We start from the raw sequence: 15,047 nt of genomic DNA, 5'->3' as shown, positions 1-15,047 counted from the left end.
ATCTTTCTTCATAACATCCTGAGTACAGAATTATTTATATTTATGTCCACTTTATACTTAGATCTTTCAGCACTTTCTGAAGTAGATTCCTCTTTGCAGATTTAAGAATGAGCAATTCACACCGACTTCCACGATCACCCAGAGAAGTGTACACCCTTTGCTTTCCTAAAGTCTCCAAAGAGTAAGGTCTACCCTCAGGATACCATATCTGTTCAAATCCAGTCTTGGTGGTGCAGGCCTGTCATAAGTGCATAAGGAACAGTCAGGTGGGAACTGAACTAGACCTACTACCATGCCTTTCTTGCATCCTATGGGACATGAACTTGGAAACATAGAACCTCAGAGCATCCAGAAAAAAACAAGAACAACCTTCCTAAAGCCTTTCCCCTCTGAATTCAGATGGACAGCATTTACAATCCCCACTGGGCCTGAGGCTGGCTGTGGTTTTTCTTGTATTGGTGTTTGGATCCATACCTCCTCACTAGCACAAAGATAAATGCCAGTCAAGTAGAACACACAGAGAAAGCAGCATCGACAGACAAGAGAAACCCTGACAGCAATTGTTCCCTCTTCCTCAGCTTCCCTACTTCATCATTAACTGTTGAAGTCCCCATCCCTCATCTCTCTAACATAACAGATCCAATTCCTATGTTCCCACAGCCCTCCTCACAGCTGTGACAGTGTTTCCATGAACAACTCTAGTCAAGATGATCACTTAAAGACTACCACCATTCATATGGCAAGTGGAGGACACTGACAGCTATCTCATGTTTCACCATCTTCCTTTATTCACATATCAGACCTGGGGCATGCTGATGAAAGGGAGAGGGAAGAAAGGAACTCTTGGGGTTTGCTGTCATCAAAATAGATGGGCCTGAAGAACCTCACATCAAAGTGACCACAGCCAGGGGAAGGACTTAGTTGGAAAAGGCTGGGTAAAAACTACTGTTGCCTTTGCCTTCTTGATCTTGTCATCTATGGTCATCTCATGAGCAATCACTGAACAGCAAAAGTCAGTCATTCAAAGGGTAGGGAAAACTGAGAGGAAAAATACCAGGGTGGAAATGAAAGGTGAAATGAAATCACAAGAGAAATGAAATCACAAGAGACATGACCATTTTGGAAAAGCTGTGACAGACAGGCTCTTGGCTGATTATAACTGAGAAGTTCCAGAGATGGAGATCAGAAAAAACATAAAGCTCTAGGCTACTAAATGCCCTTTACACTACATCAGTGGTGCAAGGGACTATTTCTTGACTATTCCTTTGTTCCTAATTACCCACCATTTAGAAATACTTCTTATGGCAGCTCCAGTGGGAGAAAAGTGGGAACAGTTGTTCTGGCTGCTTCTTATTGTCAATGGTGCAAAGACATGACCGTGTGTATGCGTCTGTCTGTCCAGTTTTACAGTAAGAAAATAAAAAACCCTCCCTTTACTCCATTCATTTATGTGGAGTCCTGAGAAGCTAACATCTTCATAAAGATCAAGCTGACTTAGCAGCTGTAGGGATAATTAGAATTTGGTCATTAATACATGTCAGGGGTAGGCAGGTGAAGACTTCCATGCTCGTTTTAAAACTTGTGTATGTCTGAATATAAAATATCCAATGATGAAATAGTGATTTTTTTTTGTGAAATCCCTGTGGATACCTAGCAATATTCTCTTTCCCAGTAAGCAATCCCCTCAATACATGCAAATATATGGGCTTTTGAAACTTTGATAATGAAACTTTATTGCACACCTTGAAACATGCTGTTTTGGGTAACTGAAGAAAAAAAGTCCAACTTCTCTGAGTTTTTGGGATAATAATCTTTCACAATGAAACATGAAAAAAAAAAAGTGGAACAACTGAATCAAAAAAGTTGTGCAGAAAAAGTCCACAGCCAAAAGCACTTTTCACTGTAGTCTTGAAAATACTTTATTTAAAATAAAATATGACAAATTTAAGACTAAGTTGTGTAATTTTTCAAAATTTTCTTTGTGGGTCTAATAACAGCCAAAGCAAAGAAAAGATATTAATATTCATTTCAAGCTCATGATGAAAATTTCACAGGCTGCACTACACCAAGGAAGCATTCATCAGTGTAAACTGCCTGCTCTTTAATAGGAAAACTTTGTAACCACTGGAGCTATCCTGCTAAAAGACTTTCTTGGCACACAAGACTATGTTAGTAAAGATGTCTCTATAATTTCTGGAAAAATAAAGAAAATACAGCCTATTCTTCCTTCCCACTCACAGCAGGGAATGGATGTAGAAACAAGCTCTACTTCCACACCACTCTTGTGATGGTGGGCTTTCCCTGGAGGATCTTCTAAGGCATCTCACGGGCCTCAGGGTGCCCACACTGTGGATGTAACATTTGATTTACTCACTGAAACTCTCTCTACAATGAGCAGATGGATTGGCTCCTCTGAAGCCTGATGCCTGTGCCCTGTTTAAAATGCCTCTCTTGGGAGGAAGGGGCTCATTCCTTCGTGGGGCTTTCTCTCCACTGATTTTCAAAGGGCTGAAGGTCAATCGATTCCAGCCCATAACACTGAAAATGAGGATGCCAACATCTGCAAAAGGAATCACACCCAGAGCTTTCTCCAGCTACAAGGAATTCAAGGCTTATGGGGTTAACTTCTCTGCAGCTGTGTTAAACTATTCTCTTCTTTCTATTGTGTAGGATATACAATAAAAATAGACTTAATGTAAAGGACAGACAAGCAAATAGCTTTGCCTGCATTGAAATAAACACAGGAGAGTCAAAAAAGGGTTCACCTTTGTGAAGCAGATGACATCAGGCTTTTAACATTATTCAGCTTGATTAAATATAAATATTTCAAGTAGATAAAAAAAAAAACATGCAAAAGAGAGGGTACTATTTTCCCTCTCTTATAATATGGCACTGTATTTCTAAGGTGGATTGACTGGGTCAAATTTTCAAGAATGGAATGCATCAGCTGTACACAAAGAGGAGTATGCATGCTCTATGTGTCTGAAATTCAGGCCAAAATACCAGTTTCACAAAGATGCTTAACTTGCTCCAAAATGCAAGCAAGTCCTATGCTGTCAAACATACCTGTATTGGAGTCCTGAAAACACTGTTACACAGGCTCCAGCTGACTTTAAAGGAAATCTATAGTAGAGATGGAAACATCTCAATATAACATTTTAACTGCAAGATCATCTTCCCTTTAGCAAATGTCACAATTACCCAGCTAAACAGATAATCCTTAAGACACCACCACAAAGGAGACTCAATATTGTGCATCAGAATTATCTGATTTATAATGAACTAAAGATGAAAGCTAAGAGGTGAAAGTGCCTCTAACTCTAACAAAAGTCTCACAAACTGGGTTTTGGCTTTGAAAACTTCATCTGTAAAAAAGGTCCCTTGTACTAACTCTTCCTCAAGAGACTGTAAAAATTAAGGAGATTGAGGGATATGAAAGAAGAAAAAGATCAAGATCGGCTAATTAAGTTTTGGACCGTCTCTAGGGGAATTTCAACTGACTTGCTGTCAGATAAGCGCAGCAGACCTGAGTCCACAACCCATCCATTCTGCCTTGCCTCTTAACTCCCTAGGCTGGTTTACATCTACAAAGCACAGAGGAAATAATCACCAGTGAAGGATGGCAATGAAGTGCTCTTCTGGCTCTGTCAGATGCTGAGCCCAGTCCACAGATCCAGCCTTTCTGAGAAATGAAGATGGGTGAAAAACAAGAACTTTGAACCAGGTCAGAGTGCCCTGCCTGCGTATTTTGGTTGTGGCCCATCCTATTGTACCAAACAAGATCTCACAGTTAAGGAGAACATAACCACTTCAATTGCCCAAAAATTAAATAAAAAGCAATGCATTCATTATTTTAACTTTGAATTGCATATATAATTGTTTCTGGATATAGGTATAGATGATAGCTATGTTTTCTGTTTGTCTTTACTTCCCTATTTATAATTAGTATGCCTCTCCCAGTGACAAAAGGTTAAAAAAGAAGAAAGAAAGAAGAAAGGAAAAAAAATTAATAAACCTGTACAACACATCTCCTTTTCCTTATCAGTCAAAAGAAAATAATATTAAATTTCCTATCAAAATACATGTTCACGATTATTTCCATGTCAGTTTTGTATTGACTGTTTTGAACCAGCTCTAATCATAATGTGTAAGTACAGCATAAGGATCTAATTTCACAATGACAGGCTATAATAGACATACACAAGTACCTAAGATTGAAAGAAACATTTTATTATAATTGAAAAAAGCATGGTAGGAAAGCATAACCACCTTTTGAATTCTTAATCATTCAGTCTCAATGGTACATTAATGTATTTAATACTAACCCATATTGCCAGCTAGCAACAAAACCCAAGATAGTTTATAGTAATATTTTTAGCAAAAATATCAGTATGATAAACAGATGTGAAAGGTTGGGCATTTTTAAGACCTTCTTGTGTACTCTGCCAGATCATCTTCCCCCATGACAGGGTGTTAGTTCAGGGGCAATCCCAGCTGAAGTGTTTGCTGGTTTCCTCTACTCAGCTATTTTAGAGCACACATTCATCTTGAAATGAAGTCTATCACTTCAAAGACAAAGTCTGTCTGAACTAGCTTCTTCTCTGTAATTATAACAACTTCAGCTCTAAGAATAGGAACATCTTTGGCAGATCTGGATGGATGGATGCATAAATGAATAACCATTTGACACAAAAAGGAAGACAATGTCTTGACCTACGTCTCTCTGGTTAAACCTCCTTTTAACAGAGCCATTTACTACCTCCTTTATAATCAGACATTCAATATGGTAAGAAGAGAAGGGAGATAAAGTGAGCTCTGAAATATGACTGCACTGCTTTGGCAGGCTGATCAACATACACTGGAAAGTAGAATAGTACACCTGCTTAGACTTGACATCTCATCTCAGAGTTTATTATAACCGTGTCTAGTTCAAGGGACACCATCTATTTATTCTCAACTTTCCCAGGGTTTGAAGTCAAAGGATGAAATGGCCACAGAAAAAAAGACTACCAACCAATGACCCAGCCATTAATAGCAACTGTTTTTATAGAAGACTATTTTGCACACCATTTTGAGACAGTGAATAGAAACAAAACAAAAATTTAACATGGCATCACACAGAAATACAGCCACATAAAAATTTAGGTTTTGAGTAAGGTGGCAGGAAATAGGCTCTTGGTAATTTCCAAATTATTCATTCTTCTGCCTACAAGGCTACTGTAGTGCAAACACTGAATTTCATTTGAAAATGCATGTAGGACTGTCTGATTCAATAGGAAGAATTTTGAAGAAAATTAAATGCCAGAGCAGCACGGCTTATTGGTTTTATTCAATGTAAATTCACTTTTTATGCAACTGTGAATAATAATAATGTCCTAGTCTGTGTCAACGTGATGTCTACAACATAAGGCTTTGGAGAGGGGGACTGAAGGCAAAAGGAGAGGAAGGGTAAGATGATTGGGCAAGATGCTAACCTGGAACTGACAGAGATTTAGTACTACGTGACAGGTCTGTAGCTTTAGACAGGATTTAGCATGCAGATCACTGTGTGTCTTATTTTCTTCCTTTTCAGTTTGTGCAGCCAGCAAGACTGCTACTGGCTAAATAGCTCATCTTCCCTCCTTCAAAAGGTTCACTGGTATATACAGAGGTGCAAGTAAGCCACAAGGAAGCACATATAAAAAAAAAAAAAAAAAAAGGGAAATCTCAAAACACCAGAATCTAAAAACACGTTATGCTGTCAAGTAAGATTATGCTCAGATGCACAGCTTATTCTAATAGGTTACTGAAAACTCTCATTTACTGCCTGGGACTGTGAAGTTCTTCCTCAGGTGAAGTTCTTCCTCAGGTGAAGGCCATTGACCCTGACAGGAGATTTCAGTACAGACTCAGGACCTGCCTCAAGATTTATAAAGCAGTGCTAGCAAATGCCACCATTTGAAGAAGGTCCTTTTTCTTCCTGACAGGGGTAAGGAAGAGCCTAGACAGGGAAAGAATAAGACTGCTTAGGTGAAGGACTGATAGGTGGATTTAATAAACATGTACCTGAATAACTGACTGCAGCTAGGATGTGATGAGGACCATTTCGGGTGTGTCCAATACTTTTTGCTACACTGCAACTGAGATGAGCTAAGCCACGTTCTGAGCTGCTGACTGCAAATTCAGAGTAATTCCAGTGACTCTGTCCTACCACAATGCAATTCAATATGAAAATGAACTGATGAAGGAAAATGGGGAAGAATGGTCTAGAACAGAACAGGAGAGGATGTTGGGGACACTGGAGTATTACAGCAGGATTTTTGCAGATGCAGACTTCAGTGAGACTCCCTTCTCATTGTGAAAGCTAATAGAGACTAACTGGTATTTGTGCATCTGAAAAGCATTCTCTGTACCTTTCTCTTCCTCTCTTTTCCTACTAAAGAAAAGTCTTTCAGCAAAATAGAGACTGCCTCTTCCATGTCCTGGTTGACTGCACCATGGCTTTGCTTCTACAGGCTGTAAAAAGTCAGGGAAAACGTGTCATTTGGGTGCAATGCACTTCTTAGCTATGAGTTCAGTCTTGCAAGCACAATGGCAGGAGATGTCCAGCCATGGGTATATTGTGTGACAGGGTTCCCACCTTATCCCCAAATACGCCTACACAATTTGAGGCACCCAGGGACACAATGAAGGGTTCTTTTCAAATAAAATTGCAGCTTCTCACTGCTTCAGGAGCTCCTGCTCCTGCATGCTAAGACTGCCACAACAGAGTTACAGAAGATATGAATCAATATGAAAGAGTGAGAGCCCTTCTGGTGAATCTATCCCGGCAGTGCAAGAAATCTGGACTGGCTACAATCTGAACACACTGTGACATTGCAAATAAAGCTTGGTTTTTAGTCTAATATCCAGCCTCACTCAGTGTAAGAGCAAGGACTGACTGCACACATTCAGCAAGTCAAGGTCACATCAAGAAGGAACTTGCTGTTTGCTGCATCTCTGCCTCACCACTGATGGCAATGGACAGTCCAACAAGAATGAGGTAAGGGCTTGGAAAACCACCATGGTGTGCCTAGGGCAGTGGAAAGTTGCCCTGGGGAACTGGATTCCGTCTCTGCCTCAGTGCCTAATGCCAAGGTAGTCACAAAACCCTAACTCCATGCAGGCAGTCATTAATTGCATCTTTGTTTGCTTAGAGCAGAGCACAGAACACCTGCGCTCTGAACTGCGGAAGTGTGGAGCAATTCCAACTGTGACGGACTCAGCAGAAGCCAACTGCAAAACAAAGAGAAGATGATCCAATTCTGTTTCTGGAAATTCAGGGCATGAACATCTCAAGTTGGGCATCCAAATTAAATGTCCTTTGTTGACATTATGATTCTCTGCATAATCTTCCCCAGTGCATAATGTCATTTCACCTTATTGGCACATTGTGAAGATAAATTCATTAATGTTTTTAAAGTACTCAGATGCCACAATAATGAGAGCCACAGAAGTGCTCCCCAGGAAATTAATAATTCTGGCTTCAAAGCTAGCTCTGAATGATGTACAGTTACGAGAGGAAGAGGTGACATAATGAACTACTATGATAAAATAAAATATTGATTCATCTGAGAAGTGTTGACTGAAATCTCTCCATATTTAAGAGAGCTTTGCTTTGTACCCTTAAAAGGCTTTTAAGGAACGTATACAGTTTCAAAACAACAACAACAAAAACCCCAAAATAGTAAATTTTTAAAAAATTAAAATAAAAACAATCCTCCAGAGGACTGGAGCCTTTTCTGTTCTGAGCCCAGACTTTAACCCTTGAACTGAATAACACCTGACCTTGCCTTAATGCTAGTCTGGTCCCTACTGCCAGAATCCTGTCTACCTCTCTCTCTCTCTCCCCCACGTATTGGTTCCATCCCTTCTTAAATGTCCCACCCTCTCCTCCTCAGCACCCCTCTCCTCCTTTTCTCTCTGTCTCACCACTTTATTTCCACATATCAATAATCTCTTTGTCCCTCTCCTAATTTTCCTGCCAGGGGGACCATACCCAGCCCTGTCCTTTTTTCACCATTTCAATACCCAAGGCAACCACTTAGGCTGTGGACACAACCGTGATATCTCCCCATCTGAAGCATGCTCCCTACTGACAAAATCCTAGGACAGCTGAACGGCAAAATTTGAAGAAACATACATGGATTTTTCAGACCAGAATGCAGTCTAATGTGGCAGTCTAATGTGTCTGTTTTCCATTAATATGAGAAATATGAATAGAAATATAAGAAAAGCTCTAACCTTGACTTCCACTACAGAAACCTCTCAGCTTGTGTCCTGCATTATCCTCTCTCCCTGACAGATTTCAACTTCCTGATTTGTGATATGGAAATCCCACAAAATAATACAAGCTACTGTAATGTGATTAAACATGATTGCCCATCCCCCTTGTTAATTTATTTTTCTCTCAGAGACTAAATTATTCTTACTGAAATGAAAAAAATTACAGACTAAAATGGCATCAGGCAACCTTTACCAGATGCAAGGTCAACAGAGTCCTTGTCTATATTTTTCTGCATTCAGGAAGACTCTGACCCACCAAATCAGCAGGCACTCAAGTCTTTGCAAGGAGATAATCAAACCGTCAAGAAGGAGAAATCATGTAGATAAAAGTATCTGATTCTTCATATGCTTCACTCCAAATTATGTGAGCAAACTTTCTGGCTTCTGCAGGACCATATACAGAGAGGTGTATTATGATTTGGAGGCATTATCACTGAAGCATTCTTCAATCTCCTTCACATTGAAAGATATGTATGCAAATCCTTAAATGAAATATATTTAAAGAAATTAACTAAAATAACATATAGAATACTTTTGCAAAAAATGCATTAATTGTATGCAAACTGAATTAAGTCTTTTATTAGCATGTAATTGGGAGAAATATTAATACATTATTTAAATTTGAAAAATCATAAGTTATAAGCTTTGAAACAGAAAGCTGCATAATGGCAGCTTTAACATTAAGATGTCATTGTAAAAATGAATGTATATAATGAACTCAGAAAAACAGAAATATAAGTGTCTGATCCTTTCCTTGTTTCCCGTACATCTGCATTGGAGTTTGTCTATTGTTATTCAACTAGCTAATCATCATCTTTTGTGTGGTGTGCCTGTATTTTTACTCCGAGAGGCTAATCTGTGAAGACATCTGTTATTTGGTAGATAATAGGCCATTTCAAGTCTCAAAGCCCTGTAAGGCATTTCTGAAGAAGGAGAAGTAGATACATCTGTTCCCACCAGGTAGGAGTACAACTGAGCACGCTGTAGCACAGCAGAACAAAACTTTCACTCGCTATTCACCAGAAGGCTAAATGCACATGGAACAATGCAAACAAAGAGCAATTCTGGAGTAGTTTGTTAGGGCTGGGAGTGAGATTGACTTAATGTAAACAATTTAATGTTTTCTTGAGAAAACAGTGTATCTCACACCAAAGAACAGTGGGATTTGTTACAGTGATCCTGGATCTATAAACCAGGCACAGTCACAAAAGCAGTGGTCCACTGAATCTTATGTTCTTTTGTTGGAAAAAGTCAATATTAGACATTTTGAGGGCAATGCAGATGCTTGATTATTCACTTGGAAAGAAAATCTTGTGCCATTTCTCTCTAATAACTTATTTGTATGAACCAGATAAGTTTCTCTCTGCATTCCAGTGAAAATACACTATGTCTGCATTATCCATGAATCAACTGCAGCTTTGAATAATCCTTCTTATCACAGATTCAGGAAAAAACAGGACACATCTTTATGTTAGAATGCCTAAGTAACTTAGCACACAGCACCTGAATTGTGCAATTTTTACACCATTTCTTATATCTTCATCACTCTGTCAAGTCTCTCCTATTGTGCTATGAATGCAGATGAGACACATAAATTCAGATTTATCTTACCTAGGGTCTGTGATGCTTTCACTGACATTTGACTGTTCTGAAAGCAGGCTGGCCATGCAAACAGCATTACAGATGTCAGTAGGAGAACAATTCATATACGTGAGCTTAACATATGTGCAGGTTCCTTTTATTTCCACTTTGGAACTGCACTAGCCACAAACTGCAAATTCAAGGAGTAATGTGGTTTCTTACTCCAGTTTCACCTACTTGTGCATTTTGGAGAATCATTGCTTACACAGGAGTAAAAATTTTCCCTTTTTTTTTTTACTGCCTCAGCTCACAGGCCTAGAATACTGCAGCAACAGCAGAGTTGATGCAGTGTTGCCCCAACCTATGATTTGTCAACTGTAGAAATATTAAACTGAAGAGTGACATATGATGTTGACACCTTCTGATGGTGTGTACAACTGAAAGTGTTGTTCAGTGAGATGAGTTAGATATTTTTCCCACTCCAAATTTTTTTTCTTTTATTGAGGTTTCAGATACTTGACCACTCTTCTTGGATGGAAAAATGGCCTTTCAACTCTTTTCTCAGAAAAATAAGGTTCCTTCCAGTTTGGGGGTTAAGCTAGTTATCCATAGCCTAGATAAGCACTTTAACCATCATTCTGCTGAGTACTCCAACATAGGGCTTCCTTCCCTGTCCTCCTAGAGCTATTTTTCTATTTTGTATAAATATGACACAAAACCTGAGCCTCCTCTCTGTAATGAGAATGCCCTAAAATCTCCACTAAATGGAAGGATGAGTTTCTCTGTCTCTCTCTCTCTGGACAAGAACACCCAACTATTTATTTGAGACAAAACGGCTATAGCAGGACTAAGATGCACAGACTGATAGTAGCCTGATAATTTAAAATTTAGGTAAAAAGAATAAAATGACACACATAGATTTAAATTTCACATCGTTATTTCCTCTCTCTGTTTCTTGACTGAGACTTCTATGTATCAGCATCAACAGCCTGAGATTTGTGGTCAAGATTAAATCCTGTTCACAACGCATGCTCATTTTGTCAGAGATATTAAGCACACGGACGCAAAGCAGCTGAGCTAACTCGTGTTGACAATATTTTGGCTACAGAAAGAGTCAGAAAAGACCACAGATGCTGTAAATGATTAGCAGGTGCCTTGAAAGCCTCCCTGGGCTGTGGGATGATTCCAGTCAATGCCACAGCATGCTTTCACCTTTAATATATGCAATAAAAGCATCCTGAATGCACATTCATTCTGTTTCTCCACATGAAGGGCAGGATTTCAAACATCCTAAAGGTTTGGAAATGGCAGCAACTGTTGCTCCTAGATACCATCTACATATAAAGAAGTACCTCCCCAAGGAGCCAAAAGCTTGCAAGCCCAGGCAAGACACATTCACTCTACACATAAGGATACATCTACACAGACTTTTGCAGATAAGGACAGACATATTCTACTGATTATATGAGCTGGCTGAAGGCAAAAGCCACACAGTGTGGCACTATGCTCTAGGGAATAAATCCAGCCTCCTGAGAGAGCTTATTGGATCAAGCACAGCTAAGACAGCTACAGGGCTTCCCATTCAAACTGGGTTTGGGGAAGTCAAGATCAAAGTGAACTCAGACTGGTCTGCAAAACTCCATCAAAGCACAATTAATAGGCAGGAAACCCTACTCCTGGTGAGAGATTTCTCTGTAAAACATGAAGTAATAGCTCTACGTGGAAAACAGATCCTGGAAAAACTGCATTATACATTATAAATGTATATTTATGCCATAAAATGCTCAGCAGATGAAGAAGGAAACTGGAAATGTATTTATAACAAAAAAGATCAATAGTAATGATATAAAACACAGTATATCAGACACAAGTTTCAAAGCAATGCTGCAAATATCGTTTATAGAGTTGTGATCTCATCAGTGGCTATTTGTCTCTACCAAGGCAGGACTCCTGCACATTAATTCTTGTATTGAAAGACTCCAAATATTTCCTCCAGGTGTCTGGAGGAAATATTGTTCAGTTTAATGGCAGATTTGAGTCAAGGCTCATCTTTGGGAATCTCCCGTAAGCCATTTACATAAGCTCCTTTTAAATCTTTACAAAGCTGGGATGAGGTCCTGTACTAAAATAGGTTTGGTTGCTAACCACAGGTTAGTCCAAAATCAGATCTGGGAACTTGAGCAGGGTCAGAAATCAAACAAACCCCAAGTTTCTCTTCCAAGTGGGTGCTGCAGTGGAACACATAGATGAGATTCCTCCCCATGACATCTCTAGAGCAACTGCTGTAAAATAATGCCACTCAGTCCTTGACATAGCACTGCTAAAAAGATGCTAGCACTGAAGTAAATTCAGGGATAAAGCTGATCAAAGAGCTTGTAAAATTATCCACAATGAACAAGTTTAACAGATGGTGGGTAAACAATTTATGGACACATGAAGTATAGAGATGGAGGAATCAAGGAAGAATCAAGATAAATTTAAAAAGAGAAAGTATAGAGAAAATATCACATAGGATTTCACAGCATCCAGATACATTCTGTTATGGAACTGTTTTTTTAAGACAAGTGGGGTGAGTAGAGACAGCACATTATAAAATAGATAGGCAAAACATTTGGAAACATGTTGCCAGTCAGAATTACTTCTCAAGAATTTGGTGCCTGAATAGCCCATGTCTCTCTGCAGCTTCCATTCTTCTATTTGATCACAATCAGTTCAGCTCTGCACTTGCTTTTCAGTCCACAAGAAATATTAAAATGAAATCTGGAGACACAGCTTGAAATTGCAAACAATGATCAATTAGCATCTCTCACCACACAATTTATTACCTTTCTTTTTTATGGTCTTTGCCATGCCCTTAAGTGCCACACCGACTTACCACACTGGTAAGTCTTTCTTGCTTTTATTTGCTTAATTATCTCTAGTGCTTTATTTCAGAAGTGATACTAATCTTAGCTGTTTCTTTACTGATAGTATTGCATTTGGAGGGCCCATTCCATCACCTGTTTCAAAGCTATAGCAGCAAGACCAGATCTGCAGTTTAGAAACAAGGGATACATTTCAAGTATTTGGGAAAGAAGCTTCTGCAAGCTACAGAAAGAAAATTCCAGTTAGTTTATACCAACAGGTCTGAGAAAACTAATGGCAGAATGCAGGTGCCTCCTCTCTGGAAGATTATTCTTGAAGGTGAGACATGACAACATTCAGGCACCTGGGAAATTAATATTTTCTGAGAATTCTTAACTCAATTACAGCATCCTACAAGGAGGCTTTCACCTGTCCCACCTAGGAGCACAGGAACATGCAGGCTGGCACATACGAGGATATGGTGACAGCCAGCTGGGAACACATTCAAAGTGGAAATCAGATGACAGTCAGTAAATAATGGAGATTTTAGAACACGGGAGTGTAAAAGAAAACAAAACAACCCTTAATTTTTAAAATGAAGCTCAGTGTGTCTGTCAAAGGGTAATTGATTCAGCAGTTGAGACAGAAGGGGACTTACTCTAGGTCTGCATTTCTCTGCTCCAGGGAAGGCTGTTTTGTTAAGGCCAAGCCAAATGACAGTGACTCTTTGACTTGATTATTTGTGCTCCTACATAATAGTACTTCACAGTGTATGTGAAAACTACATGAATTAAAAGTGGAAGAGAAATATACAAGTGCCTAACTTCTATTAATAAAAGCAGTGTGTATGTTCAATGAGCGATTCCTGCAATCCAAACGCACCATTGACAATAGAATGTAGACTCTTGCGGTATTCACTCTTAAAAATCCAACCCAGAACTGAACTAAAAGTTGTAGAAATATGTTTCTATTGTTATTATTTATTTTTTCTATTTTTTCTATTTTTTATTTATCTATTTTATTTATCTATTATTCTCTAAAGTTGAGAAATAATGATTGAATAGCCTCCCTAGCACATATTCATGCTTAAAAGTCAAGATTTGCCAAAAGGTAACAAAATATTTCTGCAAGATTGTCGTGGTTTTAAAGCATTAGCTAAAATATCACTAGAAAATGTACTCATTTTTTGCTGTGAGATATGGATTAGAAGAAGAGCAAAACAGGCTTAAAACTTAAAAGGAATAAAGAAAATTTATTAACAAAACTACAAGAATAAGAAACCAGAATAAAACCTCCAGAAACCCTTTTTCCCTGCTACCCAACCATTCTCCTTGTTCACATGACAACATAGGGACAAAAAAACCTGGTGGTTAAAACAACTTTGTTACAGTCTTTTCATTAGTCTTTGTAGAGAAAAAAGAAGTCCTCTTTTGTCAATCTATGGAGTTTTTCACAAGAAAACCATTTTCTCATAGTTTTCTATTTTTCTGATGCCAGCCACACAGAAAACTCTGCCATCAGTTTTCTCCTCCCATTTCACACCACTCTGAGGTGTGTTATGGGCCATGAAGTCAAGGGGTGTCATTTTAAGGATGAGTTATTCAAAGGCAAAAGTTCTCTTCATCTGTCTCTGTGAGCATTTCTGGAAACAGAAGTTTTCTCTTTGCCTCTTAAGGGCCACAAATCTTCAACAACTATCACTTCTCTTTTTCTGTTCCAGCATCCATAGGATCACAACTACTTCACCATTTGCTTAGATCTACACTTTGAAATACTCCATTGCCCCCAAAATACTCTTGCATGAATTAAAGGAGTTTTTTCAGAACACTATTGTCCATCTCCATAGTTTTAGCAAAAGAATATTATGCTTATTAAAGCATCTCCTTATTTCTCTCCACCCTCTGAAGCTTAATTCCTTTATTCACTGTCTTTGATAGTTTATGTTGTCTCTTTACATGTTGATCACTCTCTCTCTTCCCCTCTCTCTGGAAAAAAAGAATTAATCTGCAAGTCTCATCTGGGTAATGAAAGGGTTAAAATCTTGCCCAGGCCTTGTGGCTGGTTCTGTGATCTCTGCAGCGGCTGGAGCTGTCTGCGACGGAAGATTTATTACATGGCTGCTCTGGAGGAGTGTGGCCACTGTCTCAGCCTGCTGCAGGTCAATGGCTTTCCCTCTCCTTACTCGTCGGTCTCTGGTGAAAGCCAGCAGCGGCAGAAACTGCAACCGAGCTCGGAGAACCGGCCTGGGCCAGCCTGGGCCCGCTCCCCTCCCACCCACCCCACTCTGCGGCTTTGTCCGGCCTGGTGTGGGAGCCAGA

At 39.2% G+C, this 15,047-nt stretch overlaps 1 protein-coding gene across 2 annotated transcripts in view; it reads right to left on the bottom strand.

The window, feature by feature from the left end:
* TMEM108 (transmembrane protein 108) overlaps nt 1–15,047 on the bottom strand; it is a 165,222-nt gene that overhangs the window by 91,959 nt on the left and 58,216 nt on the right. The gene's annotated exons all lie outside the window — the stretch shown is intronic.

The sequence above is a fragment of the Poecile atricapillus genome, chromosome 2 (genome assembly GCF_030490865.1).
Source record: "Poecile atricapillus isolate bPoeAtr1 chromosome 2, bPoeAtr1.hap1, whole genome shotgun sequence".
NCBI classification, from domain to species: domain Eukaryota; kingdom Metazoa; phylum Chordata; class Aves; order Passeriformes; family Paridae; genus Poecile; species Poecile atricapillus.
This window is presented reverse-complemented; position numbering and strand designations above follow the sequence as displayed.